This window comes from Alligator mississippiensis, chromosome 4 (assembly GCF_030867095.1).
Source record: "Alligator mississippiensis isolate rAllMis1 chromosome 4, rAllMis1, whole genome shotgun sequence".
In the NCBI taxonomy this organism is placed as follows: Eukaryota; Metazoa; Chordata; order Crocodylia; family Alligatoridae; genus Alligator; species Alligator mississippiensis.
In genome coordinates this window covers 210989667-211014302 of record NC_081827.1, presented here as the reverse complement: position 1 = coordinate 211014302, position 24636 = coordinate 210989667, and the positions used below count along the sequence as shown (strand labels likewise).

The window sequence follows — 24636 nt, the reverse complement described above, 5'->3', positions numbered from 1 at the left end:
GAGTGAAAGCACTGAAATGGTGACGGGTGCATGGGTGCATGGGTACGTGGCGCAAACTTTGTAACAGGACTAAAATAGTTTAACTTTTAAAGTGTGCTTTGGTCTGTCAAGTGAACCACAGTGGTCACTTGACAGGTTGGTAGAGGTACAGTTATATATATTATTTATATAGAGAGAAATAAATATTTTTGAAAAAAAAAAAAAGATACTAATGTCTCTTCTCTCCACAGGTGTTAATGACTCGCTATCCTTTTTAATGGGCCTGATGTTTCAGACTATCCTTTCTCCTTCAATTTTGCTGTTTGTTAGCCATTCCTGGCAATGTTTCTCTTCTTTTTCACAGCTCTGCAAACTGTTTTTAACTCTACCTAAAAACCTTAACTCAGGTATGGTAATATTAACTCAGGAGTAGAAATGATTGGCAGATGCACCATCAAGACACCCAAGAAGGCTAGATTATGTTTTATGAATGTGTCTACGAGATGTACAGTTAACTAAAATGACTACAGGACTAGTGATGCAATATCTTTTGACTATTTTGACATTTTTTTTTCTAGTTTGTTGCATTTAACGCCCCCCCCCCATATATTCACTTTTGATTTGATCTTGAACTGAGAATACAGTGCTAGGTCCCTAGAATGTTAACAAAGTTTCTAGTTTTTTTTTAACTGGAGAAAAATGTGTTGCGTTATATGTGATGATGCATCACACTATCTGCACCCCCCCTCTTTTCAAAATCCCAAAGCCCATGTCACTCCCTTTATGCCCTTGTCCAGTCATTAAACTAGCAGAACCAGCTGCACCAGCCACTACAGGGATGACTAGCAAACTCCTCAAAATCAAGCATATATAAGTGGAATATACAAGTGCACAAGCACTCGAAGAAGAAAACTTGTTAATATAAACCTCACATATATGTCTAAATCTCCTTTCCCAATGATTATTTCAAAAGTTTTAAATAATATGACTGATTTTTCAGTTGTGATATGCAGAATATGATAGTTACAGCAATCATTAACAGTCACAAGTAGCTTCTTACCAATCTGACAAAGGCAATATCTAAGGTAGAGAAAACCCATGCAAAATATAGGTATAAAAAATTAGTTAAACATTGCTAATTTGGAGCTGTTCTAGCCTTTGTCTGATTAGGAAGCTTGTTCAAAAAACTGCATTTTTTCTTAACAGTTAAGCAGGGATGGCATGGTACAGTCATCTGGAGACAAGTAATCAGATTAGGATCTGCTCTGATCAGGAAGGAGAAGATCCATACAGGATTTCTGACAGGACTACAAAGCCGCAGAAAAACGCTACTGGAAATGAATGGAGGATCATCCCTTCCCACTGTCATGGCTGTTTGCCTCAGATTTGCACAGGGTATGTTCATAATATCATTAAAAGAGGCTAGAGGGGCATGAACATCATCTGACAATCTCAGTACAAAACTAGATCCTCAGAACTCCTGAACTCTGGCTCTGGTACAACTCATTGCATGAACTTGGGTAACTCAATTCATTTCAGTTTCTCCCTTTAGTAAATTGGGGACAATAATATTTCAAAAAGATTTTGGATGCTTGGGAAATTAATTTAGGCATTTCATACTGTTCAAAAGTGGTAAAAATTACCATATTACAATACAAGCAAGCCAGTCACTATAATATAGTATAATTGTATCAGTGGTTACTGTCATAAAACTATATTTTATTATTGCTTACTACAATAAATATTTTTCACCCTAGATCAAATTAGCAATACAACTTTGTTGCATTCTGGATGGTAATATATTGATTAAGGGGAATCATTCTGAAAAACCCCCACAATCTGTATTTTCAGCTTTCTAAATGTTAGATGTGCACTAATGCAATTGTGTAGGTTTTACTGTGATTTTTGTATCTGCTCTTTCATATACTTAAGACTTTATTGATTCCTACCTACAGATCTGAAAGTGCCTTAATAAAAAAAGGAGGTATCATTAGTTCCATTTTAGCAATGGGTAAATAGGCACGGAGCTCTGAGGTGACTTGCCCAAGGTCACCAAGCAGAGCCAGGAATAGAAACTAGGGGCGTTTATAGACTTGCTCTGGGAGGCAGGGGGAGGCACTTTAATTAGCGCAGATCTGAGAGCCGCACTAATTAAAAAGCACCTGGAGCATCACATGTATCAGTGTTTCTGCGCTGAATAATGGCAGCGAGGAGCTTTGAACTAAAGCTCATCGAACAAGCTTTAAAGTGTCCCACCGCCATTTTCCAAGCATGAGGATGCTGATACACATGGCGCTGGAGTGTGCTGGAGTGTAGTCATTACCACACTGTGTAATTACCATGCAGTAATTAGCAACCTCCCTGCACATATGTCGGAGCCCTAGGTCTCCTCAGTCGTGACATATCAGCTGACCTGATTTACAAGGCCAAACCTTCACAAATGAAAGATGGTGATAGAGTAAGTTTCTACTATACATGGTCTATTTTCATGATTTAAAGATTATCAATAACATTTTAAAATATTATTTCCCATGTACTTATTAACAGCTCTTAGCATGTATTGAATTCTTGCATTTACAGGAGAGCAGCAGAACATTTAAAAATTTTGAACCAAACATATTTACACAATTTTTAACTCCTACCTCATAGGATCTAATGATATTAATAATCCAAGCACAGAGTCCAGCAGCCAGTGAAGATTTTGTCTTCACAAATTTTGGGTTGAACTTTGGGTCATCGAGACAATCTTCTTTTATAAATGTAACAATGGCTTCAGATGTTTTCCCTATCAAAATCAATAAGATTTTGGAGGAAATCACCCATCTCAAAAATAAAGAGGAAAGAAAATTGAAGGTATTTAAGAATTGTGTGGTAAAATTTGAAACACAGAGACTTTACCACTTGCCGCAAATAACTGGCATAGTATATTAGGGGAAGCCTGTAAACTGTATTTTCTTACTTGTATCTAATACTTGGAGGAAGCCAAAGGACAGCATCACATGCACAGCTATGAGAGATAAGGCAAACAGATATAAATTATAAATATTTCTAAAAATACAAAAGTGCATTTAGTGGAAACCTTTTTTACAACACCTGAAATATTTGTATGCTAGAGATTGATAAGAAAAACAGCTTGAGTCTGTCTTCATTAATCATTTTGAACGTTCACCTAGATAAGTATGTCTTACTTCTGGAAACCTGTTTTTCTTTCTAAACATTCTCTTCACTAAGGCTTAATATGAGTTGCTCATGCATTTGACAACTAGGTAGAGGAAACTAACAAATATTGTATTCTTTCAAATACAAGACCCCCTTGAATTTAAGTTTTTTTCTGACATTTCTGACTCATTTCTGACTTTAAGAAAATAATAAAGCATCAAATAAAAGATATATTTAAATGATATAGCCTTTATATGGTACATACAAGAGCTTTTTAAATTTCTTTTTAAACTCAAATTTAAGATGCAGGCCATTTTTAGAATACCATTTTTACTCGAATATAAGACAGCCCTAATTATAAGATCCCTCCCCCCCAATAATTAGACTCTACATATGGAAAATTTATAAATTTGATATAATTTTCCAGGCATAGAATCTAATTATTGGAAGTTTGCCACTCCTGCTGCAGGAAAAATAAATCTGGGGTGGGTCAGGTAGCCCCTTTGACCTCTGCCCCACTGCAACTTTTTTCCCTGCAGCCCCTTTCTCCCTCCTTACTCTCAGACCCAGCCATCCCTGAGCATGTGGAAGTGCAGAAGAATTTTTAAAAAACTGACCTTGAAGAAAACATAGCTGTAGGAATTTGCATATAGTACCCATAGTTTTAGTTCATTCAGAAATGATGGATTTTACCTTTTTTTTTAAGTCTGCAAGTTTTAGCACAAGTACTCCATAAACACACCTTTAAGCAGCACTTTAGCACACATTTAGAGAGAATACAAACTTTTTGGTTTTTTGGCATCATCATGCTTTTTGGCTGGCCCACCTCTGAACAGTCTGTGTCTGTCTTTTCTTTTCCATATGATCGCTACCATTTCCTTTCCAACATCTTCCATAAACTTCCTGTAGTATCCCTGCATCTCACTTAGTCCCATTTTGCCACAGTCTGCAAATGAGAAGCTTGTGGGCTTGTACATGAGCAGGTACCTGGGTCTTCCACAGAGCATTTCTGAAGCAGGAGCCGAATTAGTTGAAGCAGGCTTTTGGGGCCCCCCATTGCTTGGTCATGTGACCGAACAATACTGCATCTCTGTTCATGGTCTTAACTCCTGTCACCATCATGAGGAGTAAATTTACTCTTCTCCGTACTTCTTTGGCTTGTGGGTAATACCAAAGGAGGTGGTTGATAGTTTCTGCCTTCTCCCAGCAGGTTTGCCTGGGGCAGTTTGATGTGCTTCTCTGCCCCTCACTATTTATCCATGCCTGCACTGGGAATACCCAGTGGGCTATTTGCCAGTTCAAGTCTCTGTGCTCCTTCTGCAGGTCCTTGTGGAAGATTCACTCCCACAGAGCCTAGTAGCTATCGCCGGGTAGTAGGTCCACAAGTGACACTGTCTCCTTGCCCTTACTACCCCTTACATCTTATGGTGGTTCATCAGGATCTTTGGGGGCCTCATTGTGCAGCTTGTATTTGTTCTGGAAGCATTCCAGTATCTTGTAGAACCACAGTGATTCCATGGTCCAGGGCTTGAATTGGTCATTGTATGCATCGACCATTGTTGCAGCAGGTGCTGTGCAAAATACTTTACAAAGAAGGCTATTTTGGGTTTTGCCCCTGTAACCAGTTTGCAAATCTGGCATGTACTTAGCCAGAGGAACAGTAGGATTTCTGGCATTCCTCTGTCCCTAGACCATTTTGTTTTGTACAGTACTCCTTGCCACCTTCTTCCATCTGGAGCCCCAAAAGAAATTCATGTGGCTCTTCGATTCTGTGGATGACTTACTCTGAGGGTGGGGGGAAGACTAGTACAGTGTACAGAAGTACTGGTAGCAACACTGTCTTCATAAGTGCCCAGTGCCCCACCACTGACAGGTGGCATATGTGCCATAATCCCAGTCTCTGTTTGACTTCAGCTTCAGTTTTTTCTCCACTCTCTCTGTCCAGTCAGCTCTGGGTCCAAACTATCCTGGGGTTTTTTTTTTTGGCAAAATGTTTCTGCGTGTGTGTGTGTGTGTGTGTGTGTGTGTGTGTGTGTGTACACACACACCAGCACCTCTAACAACCTGTCTTGTGACCACTGTGGTTCACTTGACACTATTCAGCATGTGCGTGTATTCCAGATTCCCCCCCCTCCCAAAAGGTTCCATGTGCTAATTAACCCCTCACTCGTGACTAGAACCAGATATACTTGTCACAAGTCCTGGGATCCTCCAAAAATTATATGCAGATGAGGCATAGGGCACCCTGGTCCAGCTTCACTTCATGGAGGGTGGGGCCACACTAATCATATACAAAAGGTTGAGAGGGGAGCCAACAAAGGGATTCTGAGCAACTTGCTTGGAGCCTCATTTGGTGATGTTTGCCAGACATTTAAGACTGGTGAAGAAACAGGAATTGTTGGAAATGGGAAAGAAAGGCACAGCTCAGCTGTGGGAGTGAAAAGGAATTCTATATGTATTCAATGTAGTGGCTCACCATGACTTGTAAAAGAGTTGGGACTACAGGGAACTTCACTCAACAGGTGCTACCATATATCCTATTCGGATAGGCTGCACTAACCTACCCATCATCATCTTGGTCTTTCATTTTTGTCTCTAGACTAATATGTACATGTTGTACTTAGCAGGGGGAACATCATGACCACTAAGGCAATTTTCCTATTGGCAGGGAAAAAGCACTTTATTGGCAGAAAGTAGTACCTTAACCAAGGTAATGCATAGTTAACCTCACACTTTCACTTCCAGTGGGAAGATCTTGGCTATACCCTGACTTTATAGAAATGGAAGACTTCTCTAGCTTGCTCCTGTGGCTGTACGGCTGAGGGCAAGTGAAAGTTGGTGGCATCCAAACCCCAAGCCTCCAGGCCTGGGCCTGCACATAGGGTGCCTGCCAAAGGATTTGGAAGCACCGGAAGCCCCAAGTAGGGGTGGAGGATGTTTGTTGGTAGTAGGGCCACATTTTGTTCTTGACTGACTCACAGATTAGGAATTGATTTGGCTGATTTGACTTGGAACACAAAAAATTTGCTTAAAGAAAAAATCTCAGCCTTTTTGGCTAAGATCAAATGTAGCATTTTTGGTACCAAGGGGAAGGTGTCAGGGCTGACTCTGGCCCTCCTAGTGCTGGCCTACTATTGTACTACATCGAGGCCCAGTGTCAGTTCCCTGCAGAAGGAGCACCCACCTATTGTTTTTAAGGATCACACACAAAAAAAGGTTCTCATCAGGTTTTTTTGCACCAGTGGAGGGTGTTGGAGCTTGCTCTAGCTTCTCTGAGTATTACAATACATACATGCCTTATGCTCATTCTCTCCTGGGGGAGCAACTACCTCGTTTTACAATACAGGCAGTCCTTGGACTTACGACAAAATTGGTTCCTGACATGCATGTCCTCAGTCGAAACATAACTCAGAACCAATTATCCCATAGGAAACAATGTTATAAATGGGGGCTTGGTTCCTGAACCAAGGCCTGATAGCCTATTTTCAGGAAAAATAACCCAGAATTTTGTACTCAATCAATTATAGATGAGTAACATAGCTACATTAATGTATTTATGTTGTAAACATCAATCATATTGATTTGGAAGGACTTTTTTGAGGTGACTTTACTGGACTTTTTGAAGAGCTCTTGGTTGGACTTTTTGAAGGGTTCTAGGGTGGAGTCTTCTCTGGAGTCATGGCTGCAGGTTTTTCTGAAGTCTTGCCTGCTTTCTTAAAGAAAGTGTCCAAGGAAGTTTGGACAGATGTTCTCTAGGGAGATGGGTGATGTTGTTCACTGGCGTCACATTGGCTCAAGCATTGTAAAGTTGAAACTGACATCAGAAAGTTGAAACAGGGTGTCAATTTATAAATGTTGTAAGTGCGAAGTGTTGAAACTCAAAACGTTGTAAGTCGAGGACTGCCTGTACATAAAAAAGTTCCCATCAGCATGTTTGCCCTATATGGGCCAAGCGTTTTATATGCATGCTCAGCGTTCGCTGCATTTAGTCAACTGTATAGCTGGTTTCCGTTACTGAACATGTGCCACTTTTAGCAGCAGTTCAATGATAAACAATGTATTTAATGCAGTTTCTTTATATGTGAATGTAAGACAAGGCAGCTCCCCTCGCCCACATATTGATTGGGGGAGAGCCTCATATTATATTTGAGTAAACATGGTAAATATTTGCTTCTAAAGAGTGTGTCATATTCAAAGGAATACAGTAAATTAATAAAGAGAAACTAGACACAGCAACATCACACGTTGGCAAAAAGATTTTAATGATTTTGTATTTTTATGTGTTATGGAAAAGAAAAAAATATATAAAAGTAGAAGAATACACCTCCCACTGAAGCAAATGAGAGGTTTAGATGGCTGGCACTATATGGCCCATAATACCCAGTCTTTCTGTCACTCACTCTAAATGAGGAATTCCCTTTCTCAATGGGGGAAGGTATGATTCAAGAGGACTGCAGGATACTGTTTTCCCATGGCTCCTATTACTATTTGCGCAAAGGGATAGAGATGGTTTCTTTAAACCCATATTACTGAGCATCTTTGGTATTAGATGTGACCTTTTTGTGCTGGCTTGTTCTTTGATCTCTACATGTCTTTTGGGTAATCTACCAATTTGCTAACAACAGCCTCATAAAAGGACATGACACAAAGCTTTCATTCTATGTTCAAGCTATGCAAATATTGTATATCTCAATAATGTGTTTCGTAATCACAGTTTTAAATGCCTATGATCCTGGGGATATTCTAGCTGTTCCAGAATAAGGGAAGATAATTCATCTCTGGAGAAGATCATTATTTAATTGGAGTAATGACTGATTTACTAACATGGATCCCATTCAATACATGTAATAATTTATTTTCCTTTTATTCACCAGGGATTGTTGTTGTTTTGAAATGGATCAGTAAGACACCAAAGTAACAAAATATTTAAAGTTCATTACTTTGCAAAAATGTAACTTATAAATGATTAATCTAAATGAGCTATTAACTGCAATGGTCAATCATTAACTAGATTTTATTTAACAATGTGACTCAATTTATTCTCACAGTTGATCAATGACTTTGTAGCAAAACAAACTGGATCTTCCTAGTAGTAAGATGAATAACTAAAGGGATAGAGCTGATTGCACAATGATTAATAATTAATAATTCAAGACAGAATAAAGCTCTGACTATGTAGTAGTCTAATGATATGGCCTTCTTACCTGGGACTAACCTGCATGGGGCTTAATGTCCTCCTCTCTCACTCAAGGAGATGCACAACACTGGACTCTAAGACATGTTACTGGAAGAGAAATCTGCTTATGAGCTGCTGAAGACTGAGTATGGAATTATTCAGTTAAAGTGTGTTGTATTCAAGATTTCCAGCAATTTTAGGATGAAATGATCAGATCCATAGGTTAGTCTATCTTTTCATTCCAGCGGAGTGTGACTTAGCCTAAAAACAGAGTCTTCTCTTTTAGGCTTTTTTATCACAGGAGTTTGGTAATATTTTGGAGGGCACACTAGAGGAGGCTGAAACCCAAGTTCCAGAGAGTAGAATTCACTTTGAATGTATGTAACATTCTGATGTAAGCATTCTTGGTCTCAAATTGTGAACCCTTCTTTTCAGAGTTACTTTGCTTCCTTTCATCCCACACATTTAAAACAAGTTCTATTTGGCATTTCTACTTTCTAACTCTTCATACAATTTCTGATTAGTGCACCAGGAAGATTATTTCACACATTCACATATGCATAAATTTCAAAAGCACTTGCACAGCTTCGAAGTAGACTTTCCAGGACCATTCCCCTTTTGATTAAGATAAAGTGGAATTAATATGGCAAAGACATGTACAGCTGGCAAAGAGTGGAAGTCGGAACACAGTCTTGACACTATGTTAATCTGCCACGCTGATTGTAGTATTGCTACAGGGGACTGTCACAACATCCTTCTCAACTGCAGTTCCTTTACCTACTCATAGGCATCCAATGTTTCATCTAGTCCCATTTCCACACAACACTAAATTTAACCCATAGGTAAAAGCTGTGCATCCACATTTGCTGAGAATTAGATTAGAAATGAAGGTGTAATTGCCCCCTCATGTATTTTTTCATTGCTTCCTTAGGAGCTTTGTCCCAACTCTTACATAGGTGTTGAGCACAAATAGAATTACTTCTCACATCTATGTAAAAAATAGTACATATCATTTAAAAATACAAGTAACATCAGTGAAAATTCCCCTTTTTCCTAAAGCACTATCAATAAATAGACTTGAAAAAAGTAGTTTAATGAAGGACGCGTGCCCCTGGTGGCTGGGGGGGCACGGTAGCAGCGGAAGAGTGGCAGTGGCAGCGGAAGCGCGGTGGCAGCAGCAGAAGTGGTGGGAACACAGTGGTGGTAAGCGGGGGAGCTCCCACAGAAACCACTGGTGCTGTCGGTGGCGAGGGGGAGTGGCGAGTGCTGACCAGGGATCGGTGACCACCCACAGATGCCGCTGGCAGTGTTGACAACAACCAGTGGGGATCGCAGACTCCCAGCAGATGACACTGGCAGTGTCAGTGGCAGGGTGGTGAGCGGTGGTGCTTTTTTTGTAGGGGGTGCACCGCCACACTCAGGGGGTGCACGTACACCCATGTGACCCCTCACCACATCACGCCTGAGTAGTTTTAAGTAGGGGGATGTTTCCTGCATTCTTTGCTTAATCACAACTGCTATGGACTGAAAAAGGTTTGGAAGGGACCTGAGCAAATCATCAAGTCCGACCCCCTGCCATGGGCAGGAAAGAATGCTGGGGTCAAATGACCCTGGATAGGTGATTATCTAGCCCCCTTTTGAAGACCCCCATGGTAGGAGCGAGCACCACTTCCCTTGGAAGTTGGTTCCAGAGCCTAGCCGCCCTGACTGTGAAGTAGTGCTTCCTGATGTCTAGCCTGAACCTACTCTCAGTCAACTTGTGGCCATTATTCCTAGTTACTCCTGGTAGTGCTTGGGGGAACAGGGACTCTCCTGTTCCCCGCTGGTCCCCCCTGGTAAGTTTATAGATGGCCACCAGATCCCATCTCAGCCTTCTCTTGTGGAGGCTGAACAGGTTCAGGTCACATAGCCTCTCTTTGTAAGGCCTGCCCTGCTGCCCCCTGACTTCCACTTTTGTCCTGCATCAGTGCTTGACTGGGCTTTAGGATGTACTGCTGAAAATGAACCTTTGTTGCCTGACACCACCAACTACCTGAAATTCATCAGTATGATAAGTGTTGCTCTTCTTATACAATGCCATCTTTCTTATACTGAATGAAATTAATCCTTAACTTGCAGCAACTTTTTTGCAGCCACTATATCTTATTTCACTAGTGTTGTTGATAAATTGATAGGATGGGCAATAGTGGAAACTGGAAAAGGGAATCTGGCATACAGGTAACAAAACAAAGTGATTAAGAATATCACCAGTGTGTCTGGGACATCAGCAACATTACCGTCACTCCTGCTCAGCAAAATGGAGTGCAGGGGGGAACTAACATTTTCCAAACCACAGAAAAAGTGAATAGGGGTTGTTTTCCTCTTGGTCCAGGCACATTATTTGGGGAATTACAGTCAAACAAAAGAAGGTTAGAACATCTTGTACATGGTGGGGTACATAACCCCAATACCACTCCTAATGGTTTTACTTGTCTGAAATAAACATGAGCAAGCAAGGTTGAAAGACTCAAAGTTATAAGGCTGCAGTTGCCTGGACTAGTCTAGTATGAACTGGTTTAATAATAATAGCACTTGCTAGAGTTGTCACAGAACAATAGTAATAGTATGTGTTAGGCTAAAAGTTCAGTAGGGTGTTTTAGAGAAAAATAATTTTCTATTGTAGAATCTGAACTTAAAACTTGTATATTGGAGGCTTTGTGTTCACTAAAAAACATACTTCCTTGACTCCAGTACAAAGTTCTTTTCCCCATTTAACATGGTGTGGGGTGGGTGGGAAGCCCCTCATCTTGGATTTGAGTACGAACCAGAAGGAGGGCCAGAGAGCTGCTGCAGCTCTGGCTCTGGGCCCAACTTGGGGTTGGTGCTGGAGCTGCAGCAGCCTGGCTGTAGCTTGACTGAGTAACAGCTGTTGCAGTTGAGGCCCAGAGCCTGGGCCATAGCTACTGCCACTGCTACTGGGCTAGGCTGGGGTCAGAGCAACCATATGCTCCATGCCCCAGGATGGAAGAGGGCCAGGTTGGAAGAGGGCCAGCTCCATGCCAAAGCTAGAGTGAGAGTAAGCAGGCGGCGGGGGGAGGACCAGGGGGTCAGAGACTACAGGGAGGGAGATGACAGCAGGGCAGACAGGATAGAGGTGGCGGGGGGGGAAGGGAGGAGAGGCTGCAGAGGTAGGGGAGCAGGCATCAGGAGGAAGGCAGGTGCAACTAGCAGGAGGTCAGGTGCCAAGGGGCAGGCAGCAGGGGTAGCAAATGGTGGGGGGTACAGGTAGTAGGGGGCAAGATGTGAAGGACAATGGGCAGGAGTCAAGCTGCTTAACTCCCTCACTGCCTGCCCCCTCACTGCCTGTACTTCCATTGCTTTCACTGCTGCAGTGGTGGTACTGGTAGTGAGGACAAATTTAAGACAACTCTCCAATAATTAGATTCTAGACATGACATGAAAAACTATAACAAATTTATACACTTTCCATGTCTAGAATCTCATTATTGAGTGGTCATCTTAAATTCAGAGTCATCCTGGATTCATGTAAATACAATATTATATTGCTTTTAATGAGTATTGTCTTTGGAAATCTTCAAACTTGTCTATGAATACATAGAAAAGAACTAGGATGACAACTGTCACCAGCATCAATGATTTTAACAAGTGTCTAGCATATCAATCAATAGAAAGACAAGTATTTTGCTAAAGTGAATCAGAATTGGTTTTCTACCAGATGCTATGCCAAATCACTTGAATTTATGCCCAAAGCCAATTGTGCAGTTGCTGGAAGTTTGGATGTGAATACAGTCTCACTAAAATGCTGAATTAAATCAATCGATAGTTGTTGTTTTTTTGCTTGGATGTAAAGGCAGACACAATGAGTTAAAGTTCAAAGAACAGAAGTAGGACAAATAATATTTGTTGCTAAACATTAGCTGGCAGATGCAACATGCAGATGGGATAAAAACAATATCAGTCCTGACATGAAGCAATGAACTTTGTCTTCCTAGAACTTACATCAGTGAAGGATATGTGAAGTAGATATGCTTCCCAGAGTCCCCAGCTGGGCCAAAAAGGACAAAACTGGATAAAATTCTACTGGTTAGAGCTAGGAAATCAATTATACTTCAGGGTTTAACATTTGCTCTATAGACATATCTATAAAGCAAAGGGTCTTGCTAGAAACTTTTTTGACTAGAAGAATAAAAATCCAGTATGGGCTTACATGTGATTGTAACTGCTTAAAACTCTTATCAAATGATTTAGACTTAGTAAAATAACAAGGTAAGATTGTTTTGTCTGACAGTGATTCTGAATTTGTTAACTCTTGTTTTTGGAGATAAGGTAATGGGGGAGGGGGAGGGAAGCAGTCACACATTGAAAGCAAATCTGTGAAACTGACCTTCCCCTTTGTTACGGAAATGGGGTTGGAATTGAACCCATATGCATGAATGTGGGGCAGCAGGGGTCTAGGATCTCTCACAATGAAGAAAGGCAACCGACATTCTGATTGAAGGATGCAGTTTCATAGGATCCCCACCAGCAGAGATTCCTAGGGTAATGGACTGAATACCCTGACCATGTCACTACCCATCTTAGAGAAACCTACTTTTAGAGCTGCACACCATTAGTTATGACATACCACCCTTCCCTGGAACCTACACAGAAAATCCTCAAACAATTGCAACCCATACCAGAAGAAGACCCAATTATTAAAGAGATCTTTCCAGAACCACTCATCCTAGCCTTTAAACAAGCAACAAACCTTGCTAACCTCATCACCAGAAGCAAACTCCCTATGACCCAAACCACGCCAAATGGATCCAGACTTGGCCAGGATAAGAAATGCAAAACCTGCCAACACATCTCCACCAATCCCACAATAATCACACCCCACAACAGAACCATCACCATTCCTGGATCTTACATCTTCACCTCCAGATATGTTATATGTCTCAGCCAGTGCACCAAATGCCCTGATGGAAAATATATAGGAGAAACCAAACAACAACTGTGTACCACAATGAATGCACGCCAAAAATCCATCAAAGACAAAAATATCCAATTACCTGTGGGGGCACATTTTCTAACAAGAAAATCACTCCCGCTCTGACATTTCAGTTCTAATCCTCAAAGGGACCTTACAAAACACCTTTTGTAGACAAACCTACATACTTCACTTCATAAATCTACTGGATACAAAAAATCATGGACTCAATATAGACAGTGGATTTATGACACATTACAACCTGCCTGACATCTGATTCACCAGGTACCTGTCTGAATTTACCATTTACATTTTTTCCCCTCTCCCTCCCCTCCTTCCCTACCCTTTGTTTTCCTTATTTCCAGCTATTTACTTTTTCACAGACTGCCTCTTTTTTACCTTGGAGAACTCATCACTATAGCAGAGTCTCCCTTTGGCATTCCTTCACCCATTTTTCCTCCTCATTCCCCCGCTTCCCTCCCTTCTCTACCCATTGTTTTCCTAATTTCCACCTCTTTACATTCTCACTGACCTCCTGTCACACTTTTAGCTTCTTTCATTCCTTGGAGATCTCAGAACAAAAGCAGAGCCTCCCTATGCCTGAAGAAGGGCACTTGTGCCGGAAAGCTTGCAAAGAACTTTGTTCCAACTACTCAGTTGGTCTAATAAAAGATATCACATCTACCCAAAGAACCTCGCCTGCCTATGTCCTTAGACCAACACGGCTACAACAAAAAACTCTTGACCTGCTCTAGGCACCTGGCAGGACACACCTTGTGGTTGCCTAGGAGCACTGGATCCTCTTCTCTCCTACACTGTAGACTTTCCCTTCTTTGGGCCCACAGCCTGAGTTTTGCCAGGTGGTGAATCAAGCTCTGCATATGTGCACGTGTTCACGAATGTATTTTTACGTGAGTTTTTATGGGCTATTACTAGGTATGTGTATACCTTTTGCTCTTCATCATCCACTGTGGCTTGTTCTTGGCTAAGTTTTTCTGTTTGTTGTCCTATTTTGGTAATCTGTGCTTCAGTGTCTTCATTTCTCTGATGAAGTTCTATCTCTTGAACACCAAGTTTAGACATCAGATCTTCCACCTAAATTATTACAAGAGAGAATTAGTAATTAAGTTTTAACAAGATTTAAATGATATTAAAATAGACACTTAAAAGGAGACACTGCCTTGGGCTTTGTTGTAAATTTGTATAATTATTTTTAGTCCTCTAGAGGATGCATAATTATGTTTCTGTATTTATAAAGATACTGCCCTAGAGGCACCAAAATGAATTTGATAGTCTGTCTATTTGCATATTAATGTTACCCTCATGGTGTCAAATATTTTCCTAACAATTAAATGTTCACAGCACTTTTCAAAGTGTCCAAAAAAATGTATGCCATGCCTGCCAAGCATTTTATTAGCTGTGAAAAAAGAAGGAAGAATAACACATTATAATTGTACAAAAACTTGGAGAGATTCATGAAGCAGCACAACTAGACAGAACATGAGAGTGTCATAGTTTCATTTAATTTAATACTTTAATTTTTTTGGTTCACTTTATAATTTTGTATAACTTTGTATGAATTTAGTGCCTGATCCAAAGTGAACTAAAGTTAATGGCTTGACATTTCTGAATAACCCATTTCTTTAATATCATCTTCCAAGGCACAACTTCTATGCACATTTTAATATCATTCACATTTCACACTTCTTACCTGAAGAAGAGCATAAAAACTAAAGGGGAAGTGATTTTATTTGCAGCTGATCTAAAATCACCTTTATAATTTAGTAGGGCTCTGCAAAACAGCACCGTTCCATTTCAACTTCCATTTCAACGTTTCAACAGAACGGTGTTTTGTTTTGAGTTTTATTTCAAAGCATAGTTCCATTTTTGTTTTGTCGAAACTGTTTTGAGGCTGTTTCGATGTTTTGCCCATAAGCTGTAAAAGGGAAGCATGAAACTGCCTATAACTTTGTCATTTCTTGCCTGAATCTGATTAAACTTGCAGAGATAGTAGCCCCTTCTTAGGCCACAAAGCCTCCCAAGCTCCAAGGAGATAAGTACAGGGGTTTCTGGGAAACTGCACCTCAAACTGCTGAACAGCAAAACTCATGATGTGTGTGTGTTAAGGTACAGTGGGGTGAAAACTGCAGGGATGGTAGCCCCTACTGAGGCCACAAAGCCTGCCAGGTTTCAAGGAGATAAGTGCAGGGGTTTCTGGGAAACTGCACCTCAAACTGCTCAGAGCAAAACGTGTCACTTGTAAGTGTGAAGGCACAGGAGAAAGCTCAGTTCAAACAATGTTTTTTATGCTATTTTTCCATCCCTCCCCCAGAGCACTGGGATTGGAAGGGACCTTAGGGAAGGATCACAGTCACTGGCCAGCTACACAGTCAATATCAGAGCAGTCCTTGCCCCCTTCTCTTCCTCCCTCTCCTTAGCTTCTCTTTAGCTACAAGAAAGCTCAGCTTTGAAACTCAAAACATTTTGGAACTTTTGAAAAGTTTTGACTGCGCTTGTTTCATTTCAAGGCTGTTTCAAAGCCTTTCATTTTGTTTCCATTTTGCTGTTTCACGCTCAAAATGAGTCGAAACAGCATCAAAACGAAACAGCTGGAGAAATTTTGTGCGGTCCTACAATTTAGAACTATGAGTGGAAGCCCTTCACTACTGCTCAGTTTGTACCATAAAAGGCAGAGAAGTTGGTTCTATCACAGAAGAGGTGTAATCAAATCTTGGATCCATGTGAATATATCTTGCCTACCTCTGCTGTTTACAGGATGAGACCCAAGAGATTGCAGTTAGGGGAAGAACTGTGTTCCCAAGTGCTCCTTTTGGGATGTCTTCTCCTTAAAATGTCAAATTGTGCTCAAGGCAAGAATTGCTGTCCATTATATCTTTTATAGGACCAACTGCATGGTTGAGATAGAAAAAGATGTGCCCAACCATTTTTCTCGCTTTCCTGATTAGTTTTGTTCAAGTTACTTTTAAACTATTTCTTTTTAATTTCAACAGTAGAAATTCCAACTACTGCTGAAAAGCTGGATGCCTGTAATTCATCTATATGATCTCCCCCTTGAAATACATACTTTAAGCAATAGTAGTATAATAGCAATGATAGCCACATCATATTAATTTGGGACACAATCTTGAAAACCATATGAAGACAAAACTCTCACTGACATTCAAAGAAAATGAAAACAATGTATGTGAACTGCAGATTTAGACTCCCCTCTCCCCCCTATTTAATGGTAATCAATTTTTCTTATCCAAATAAACCTCTTGGCCTTGAAGTATTTTATTGCTTACTAAACAATGCAATGTAATATTACTATTTTGGCTGCAGCAATAAAAAACTATTTACTTGGATTTTAATTTGATATGTAGTTTATTGTCTAAGTTTATAAAAAGACCTAAGTAGGAATTTAGTAAGTTTACACACAGAGTAGAGCCCAATATATTTTGTGTGTCAAAAATAATTGAGAAAACAATAACTCAGTGTCTAATACTAGCAGATAAAATGAATTTTATTCAAATTCTGAAGAGCTGGCACAAGGCAGCACTTGTTACTCTATAAATGAGCTGATTGCATGTTCGTAACTACAATTTCCATGGAGTCTCTCTCATTCAAGGACATATTAATGGCCATTATTTAGCCATGACACACTAGTGTTAGGGGGAACATATATCTGACACTCTCCACCTGTTTTTGGCAGCATAACTCCTTAAATGTGATCTTTTGACCTATATTCTCACTTATCAGAATGTTTTAAGGAAAGGTAAAAAGAATTTTAAAAGAGAACCGGACTGAGCAAAACATTTCTGCTAAATTAAATGATTGACTGAAATGTGGCAATTTATATAATTTGGGGGAAAATTAGGTTTGCCTAAAAAACAAAGCACAGAAATGTGTTAAGATTTTATAATGAGTAAAGGTTTGGGCAATGATTACTGAGAATGTTTGCACCTGTGAATTTGCACCCACAATCAAATGAAGGAATAATATTGCAGATTCCAAGGGACTCATCCTGGCAAATTACTAGGGATTTCCTGCAAGGTGAAAGTGGAAAATGAAGATTTTCAGTTTCTGGACGTGGTACCAAGAGCACAGCATCCTCTCCTCTCCCCCTCCCACTTAGAGGCCCTACTCCCTGGGTGTATGACATCTTTTATTTGTATAAATCGATACAGTATTGCAAGTTTATCATTCAGGCTCTTAAATGCTGCCACTTAGTAAATTTTTTTTTTAAAGCTGTAGAACTACAGAGCAGGTTTGTTGCAGTTTCCTACACTAAAGTTTTGTTTCCAGCACTAATCGTTTGTAGCTAGAATGTAAGGTTTTTAGGCAAAGGGTCTATTTACTCACTGCAGTTTGCAACTGTATAATTTATACATTTGCACACACTGAGCTGTTATTATTAATTATTATTATTATTATTATAAGACAAATATTTGGAAGACCTACCTGTGAAGCCGTTGTCTGGAGCTTTTGTAAATCATTTTCCAATCTCTCCATTTTTTAAACAACTCTTTTCTCTTTTGCCCAAGCAGATTCTGATACTCTTTCAGTAATCCCAGGAAGCTCAATAATGTTTTTCATTCTACTGATACTTGACACTTATTTCATTAACATTTGTATGTGCAAAAGCAATGAGGTGGCTGATAGAAGGTCTCATCTGGGGCTAAAAAACAGATTCACAATAAAGATTATTTTAAAATATTTTCCATATATTAAGTATTCATATATATACATACACACATACACACACATATATACATATATACACATACATATATGTGTGTGCATACATACATATATAGATCTATTACTTCTCAATATACAGCATTTCTTCTCAAGTTGGAGCATTGATATGACTTGAGATATATATATATATATATATATTTATAGATGTATGTGTGTATATGTAGATATCTATATGTCTTTTTATCTATCTTATGTATTTATAGACATATAGATATCTATAGATATCTATATATAGATACACACACATATGTCTTCTATTTGTGGCTTCAATCAAGGTGACAATGTTTTGCAAGTAAAAATATGTAGCAGCACCAGTTGATTTAATGTCTCTCTTTCAAGATGAAAGGGCCACTTTATGGCTATCTTTTCTTTAGGGAGTGTGGAGCCGAGAGGTTGTAATGAACCACCTACAAAGCCTGCAGAGGGGTCAGCCATAACTACCACACTTTTCTGAAGTAGCATAGAGACTGCTTGCTGCAATCCACCATTAATGGCAGGAGAGAGAGTTCTGGCCCTGGCTGCAGAACAGGAGCAGTGCACTGGGGGAACTATGTCATATCCAACAGAGTGCTATCAATGCTCTAACTTGAGAAGTAATGCTTTCTCCCTGAATGTCATGCCCGTTACTCTGGGCAGTTTATATTTTGAGCTATTAATTCCTAAATGAAACTGGAAATAAAAAAATATTTTAGGGACATTTTTGATTACACAGAAAAGTAGCATCACTGAGACAAAGTCCAATTACCAATAACAATGTCTGTGCATACTTCCTTGGTAGAACTGCTAATGTAATACTATGGAACCTGATTTATTACCAGCACCTTGTTCCAGGAGTTTGTAGCCCAGTGTGGCACTTTGAATGCCTCATTATACCCCTGGACCCTTTCTTTTCTGGCTGTTGTCATTTTGGAGTAATACATCATTGGTTACCCTACTCTGGTGATGCATTACATGAATGAATCAGAAAAACAGCTGGCTCAGTCTCTCAATCCTTGGCATTCAGCAACAGCTCAGTATGATGATGTATTACATGAACACTTCAGTCTATCATTGTAATATATCAAAGCAAGGCATTGGTCTGAAGGTGTATTACTCAAAAGATGGCGTTACTGAGTGAATCTGTCCAAAAGAAGGGTTCTAGTTTAATTATGGAACAGAAGATACAGTATGCTGCTAAGAGAAGGAGGTTTCTTAGCTTCAAAATTGTGTGCATTAGTAAAATACAATTTGCATTAATACAGATTATATTACAAGAGAAGGTCATGTTGTAACGGTAATTACTCAATTGGAGACAAATATCACAACAACCAGAACTGCCATCACAACAAGAGGCTGCCACATGTATTGTGTATTAGAATAGGAATTTAGAGACAGTTTGTAAAGAGCCTTTCTGACCTTGGATGTGCATAGGGGCTTCTCACTGACTTGGAATCCTGTTCCCACATGATTTAATAAATTTGACCTGCAAGATTTCCAGTAAGCCATTTTGTAACTGAGACTGGAGGAAAACGCAGGTTGATGGGGTTTTTTCACCTGAAAAGGGTGTGGCAGGACACAATGCCGTGTAAGGAATACATGCAATTCTCACTCAGGAAGAAGATGGATCAATAATGGATTCAAAGGACTCTGACAAGGATGTTTTCAGCACTGGGTCCCTCAGGCACCTTAGGACTGAGGTTTGAAGACAAAATGCCAACATATAATTTTCCAGTGCAGCCCCTAAGCTGCTTTCAAAGTCTTTCACTATCATCTATACCTTCTACAGATTCTCTCATTCTGCAAGCCCTAGATGCTCTCTAGCCAGATGCTGTCTCATTCTCTCAGGTGACAAAATGAGCTGGCTGAGTTGTTTCTGAACAGAGGAAAGGAGATTGTATTAGTTCCTCCTGCCCACATCACTTGACCTATTTATTCAATGCTTTTGATTCTGCTTGACCTATGGGCAATATACACATGCGAAGTATGTATATATTGAATGCAGTCTCTGAATGCAGACAGATAAACAGAACACTGATTAGTGTATTTCACCTGCAATCTAGAGTCGGGAAAGACTCTCATACTGCTAGGCAGGTCACGGATGCAGATATCTTCAGTGCTGCAACTTCTGAAGATGCTGACCATTACAACTGTGGCAGCAGCTGACTTCTTCCATTTCTAATGCTAAGATGATCACTAACATACGTCGTTTCAAAATCAGAATTTTTATCTATGGGTGCAGATAGAAGTGCAGCTCCCTTCTGTAACTGCAGGCAGAGTTCTTAGTTACAATGATCTCCCAGACCAAACAGAAGTTCACTCTTGGTTCCAAAGGGTAGGGAGGGGGAGAATCTAGCTCCTCCTCCCAGTCAGTCCCTGTTTCAGAATGGGAGGCAGGAAAGAAAGCAGAGGGAGCTCCTTCCAGGGGTTCCCGTCAGCTCTGGAAAGTGGGGTGGTTGTATTGGAATCCCACCCCCAGGAATACACCTGCTCCACCTCCAGCAGGGGCTGAAACACCCTCAGACTGAATTCCCTTCATTCCCTTTCCCCGCTCCCATTCTGAAAACAGCGACAGGCTGGCAAGGCAGTACAGACAGAAGTTACGGAAGATGCTGTTTTGCAATGTCTTCATCTGATTGGTCTTTTTTGAAGCTGTCTGCAGCTGTGAACTTGTGTTTGGTCATGGCTATCAACTATTTTCTGTGGCCAGATTGGGCGAATACTGTCACTTCTCTCTGCACCCTTTGAATCCCTCCACTAGCTTGTCGTTGTTCCCCACTGCATATCAAGTTCACATTACTTGTTCTCAGGACTCTGCATGGCCTTTTCCCAGCCTACATCTCTGACTTCATCTCCTGTTGCATTTCTCCTCTCCCTTCAACAGTGATGCCCTACAGTGTCCTTTCTTGAACCCTGCCCTTAGGCTTGGAACACCCTGCTAATCAGAGTTTGAGTTTACTTATCTCATTCCCTTAAAGTTATTATTACAATGTAGAATGTGATGATTTGCTACAGAACCTCCACTTACAAATATGTCAAAATCTGTACCGTTGTAACTCATGTCGTATCTGGCTGCTTACCTAACCACTTGTCGTGGCTTCTAGGCAGCATTTTTCTACATACATAAGGGTGTAATCTGCACATTTTTAGCCATGTAAGAAATAAATAGCAATATATCAGTTTATGCTCAATTCCAGTACTTAATAACTTGTTAGAGAAAGCATCCAAGTATTGTGACACCTTAAACAGAAGAAGCATTGAAACTACATCATAGTGGCATGTAGTGGATGTAGGAGTAGCACCTGAAAGGACTTCACATTGAAACCAGCGTGAAGGGGAATGGAAATGAAAGCACTTGGTTGGTAGCTGTGGTCTGAATAACAAAGTCCAACACTGACATGTATTGACAGGGTTGAGTGATATTATACCATGTCACCATTTCTGTCATTTTCAGGTCCCTGCTATTTCAAATATCAGCATAGTTCCCTCAAAGGGGAAGAGCCTCATGATAAATGTATTAAACCAAGCCCTCATTCCATTCCAAGGTAAACCCTTCACTGAAATAAATGTGATAAAACCCATAGCTTTAGGATTCCTTGACTGTTTGAAAAAGGCACATGGAATTGTCATATTCTGTAGTATCTTGTGCATTCATTTACAGTCGGGCAAAGTGGCTTTGAAATGCTATTAACATGTACAAAATTCTCATTTGCAACTTCTGTTGCCTCCTTCTGGTGAGAGCTAACAATGCCTTCTGCTCTGGTTTCTCTGAAAGATCAACTGTGGATTAAATTTTTGGTGAATAGGAAAAGTGGATGATGATCCATAATCTTCCTGTTCAATAGAAGGAGAAGAGAGTTGATATTATTTAGTGATCTTCTTTCAAGAACACAAGCTATCAGCCACATGTTGGAACACAAGTCAACACTTGTTCCACAAAAGTATAATTAATAGTAATATGAAATTATGTGACTCAAAGTTGTAAATGGAAGTGGCCATTTCAGAAATGTCTTATATCTTCTAGATAGTTTAAAGACTTGCTGTGTTATTCCAAAGGTGATATAAACAGTCTATGTTTCTGAAAGATGCCACTCACATTGATATACATGACAAGAAGCCTCATCTAAAGCATTCTGGAAGAACAGACAAATAATATCATTAGTAGTATATTATTAGTACCTTATAAGAACTAACTCACCCAGGCCCTTACAGCCACTTCTGTTAAATGTAAATTGATTCAGTTTAATGTTGATTGAGACTTGAATATAGACACGTGTTCTTCACTGCCATGCTATATTTTTTATTGATTTTGGGGGCTATGACAGTCTTGGAGGGTTAAGAACAATGGAGCTTTGGCTTGGTATATATGAACACCACAATACTGATGACTGACACAATCTTACCACATGCCATGTCACACATATATAACAAGAGGCATGATTGTGGGATCCCACATTATATCCCATCACACCTTGTTGCTGATGCAGGGGGGACCCGATCCCAGGCTTCCCTGAACTGGCAAGGAGCAAGCTTCCACAACTGGGAGGGGCTTCCAGCTGTGGGGGCATCTCAAACCCCCAGCGCTTTGGGGTACAGCTTTGGGGTGCACCCCCAGGGCTTTGGGGTGTAGCTGCTGCAATTTCCCAGCCTTGGTGGGTTCACAGACCCCCAAGGCTGGGGGATCATGGCAGCCATGATCCCTCAGCTCCAGGGGGTTCAATAGCTACTGGGGCTGAGAGTCTCCACAGCTGTGGGACTCCTACCAGATGGGCTTGATGCACCCCTGCAGCTGGGAGCCCCATCATCTGATAGGGTTTCCAGTTGCAGGGGGGACCCAGCTACATGTGCAAGTTAAAGCTCGACTGCAACCTGCTATAAAGTTAGTACACATTTTCAAGGTCTAACTTCATAGCTGGTTAGAACTTCTTATGGCATGGTAGGTATTTTGCACATGTAGCTGGTCTCAAGCTAATTGCACAGTGAATTATCAGTTAATTGTATGATACCTGTAGCATGCAGAATGGGGTAAAAGAGGAAAAAGTATAGGGAACATATATGGGAGACAAATACAGAAGAAGTACCGGTAAATGTGTACTTAGAAATGTTCTTTCACCCTCACATTTTTAAGGACTTCATAATTCTAAAAAATTAATCTCTTCATTGCAGTCTACAGTCTGCTTTATTTTTAATGGTTTTTTCTTGTCCATATTTCTTGTCCAAATAGCTTGCTGTGATTTTGTTATGAGAGTATGACAAGGCTAACACTGCTGTATAGTTACGTGCAGCTGGCTCCTTCCCAGATCTATCTTCAGGGTACTGAAAATATAGTGCAGCTTAACCACATTATTCAAAAGAAAAGTAGTAGTTAGAAAGGATTTCTATTGCTGTTGCTTTCGAAGTACATATAGAAGCCATTGGAGGCCTCAGCTCAGTTTCCATGTGTGTTAACAATGTGGCTGCTTGTGGTTCATTCATTTGTAGGCACAAATTTTGCCCCTAGATACAAGGCTAGACCTGCTACTAACTTCAAGTTGAGCTGCACTCAGTGGGAGTTTTGCGCATTCAAAAAGTAGTTTGCTCTGCCTTCCACAACAAAGTGTTGCCCTTGACTTTATGTTGTATTTCGTATTTATAGCTGTTCACATTACAAGATAAAGGCTAGGTACAAACAGCCAAAAAGCCTGAGGGTAAATCGATTCAGTCTTTGCAGGTTAGTCTAAACTGCACAGATTAAACTGAAACAGAAGTGAACAGACATTTAACTTTGATTCAGGAAATGCAGCCACATGCCTGAGGTGGCTCAGGCCAGAAGCTGGGGGGCGCTAGAACATGGCTCTCTGACTGTGTTTATTTCCTCTTCCTGCTGCCCCTGAGGTCTCTGGGATTTGCACTTCAGATTCACAGCAGGAGGACTCTGCAGGGCTGCTCATCACTTCCTTTTTCCACTTCCAGATGCCTCTGGGATTTGTAGCCCACAATTGCAGCCAGCAGTAAGTTTGAGTGAGGGAAAGGGTATTTAACTCCCCTCCCTGGTCCCAGACACCAGCCAGGGTTTGCCTGGGGGGACAGCCCTCCCCTACCCCATAGACTGAGCTGCATCCCTAGCCAGGCTTGCTCCCCCCCCATCCCCTTGTCAGCCAGCCCTCACTGTCCAGCTAGGGAGCAGAGGGGTGGGGCCAGCCCTGCTTTCTGGAAAGCACAGCCCAGCCCAGGGCTGGAAAGCATGCTAGGATGCTGGGGGACTGTGGTTTAACTTGAACCAGGAAGGGGTCTGGGACAGAAGTTTCATAAACCCAAATCAGTGAAGTCTCATACTACATTCAACTAGGTTTATCTTAAATCAGTTTCAGCCATTTGGAAACTGGCTTATGTACACAGAGCTTCTGTTCTGTTACAGGTTTAAACCAGTTTCTGATAACTTAAACTGGTTTATGTGTAACTTCTGTCCCTAGCCATAAACATTTAAACAAAAAATCTGGCATAACCAACAAGCATACGGTATGTAAGATGTGCAAGTGATATCATTTTGAACCTATGGTCTTACTTAGAGGAAGACACATCAAGGAAAAAGGAGGGGACATAACCTACAACATAAGTTCTCTTGGACAAAGATAGT

The 24636-nt window shown here is 40.6% G+C and overlaps 1 pseudogene; it reads right to left on the bottom strand.

The window, feature by feature from the left end:
- LOC102577168 (dynein beta chain, ciliary-like) overlaps nucleotides 1-24636 on the bottom strand; it is a 264557-nt pseudogene that overhangs the window by 53937 nt on the left and 185984 nt on the right.